We start from the raw sequence: 1,037 nt of genomic DNA, 5'->3' as shown, positions 1-1,037 counted from the left end.
TAACAAAATATCTTCAGATAAAAAATATATATTGTATACACTCACATGCTTTTCATTTTAATGTGGCTAATATGTTCCACAGTTACTTTATGATAAACAGCCATGTCACTGGTTTTTATTTTTAATTGTAGAAAAATGGAAATAAGCTATCTGTAATCTAAAGTTAAGTAAAGTACAATGAATTCTTAGTACTCACTTACTGAAAAGCTTGTATGCGAGAAGAAAGACATAAAGCTGAAGTTAGCTAGAGACCAAAAGCTAAGATTTCTTTGGCATTTCCTGTGCAGTAAATGTCTCAAGAGAATGGCTGGTGTTGTGTTTTGAGCAAATCCTCAAAACAATCAACACCCATCACTTTAAGAGCAAAGGATCATTTCTTTTCAAGCATGTGTAGGGGCGTTGTTGCTGAAAATTATCTGTTGGGTATTTTAACAAGGTTTACTAAGTGAAAAATAACTTTTAGCAAATAGGCCACTGTTAGACTTATACATTATTACTGGCTTAATGATGCAATGAAAGACATTTAATTAAATATTTACAGAACTTCCCAGTACATGACTACATATCAAGACAGATTATTCAGAATGTACAAAAAATTATATAATCAAGCATACACACATCATGTACCCCTACTAGCACACTTAATAAAAAAATAATATAAAAAATAATATCAGTTTCTAACATGCAACCAGGAATTCATACCTACATGTACAAAGATGTTCCCTACCATATTTTCAAAATTCTGTTTTCTGGTTAATTGTTTGTAAAAACTGACAAACTAATTTCAAGTTTCATTATAAGGTAGACATAAACACATTCTCAGAAAGAAGCCTGGGTTGATCAGTAAATTTAATTCCTAGGCCCAAATCTTACTGTTTACTTTAAAGGTCCTACAGCACTCAAAAGTAAAATCTTCATTGATGCCAAATGCTATTTGAACACTTCATGTTGTTTCAAGTTATTCAGCATAAGGAAACATCTAAGGAACAAATTGGGAAAATCAACAGTATTGCATGGGAGCTCATTAACCTGTAATG

Source organism: Penaeus monodon, chromosome 22, assembly GCF_015228065.2.
Source record: "Penaeus monodon isolate SGIC_2016 chromosome 22, NSTDA_Pmon_1, whole genome shotgun sequence".
Classification (NCBI taxonomy): domain Eukaryota; kingdom Metazoa; phylum Arthropoda; class Malacostraca; order Decapoda; family Penaeidae; genus Penaeus; species Penaeus monodon.
This window is presented reverse-complemented; position numbering follows the sequence as displayed.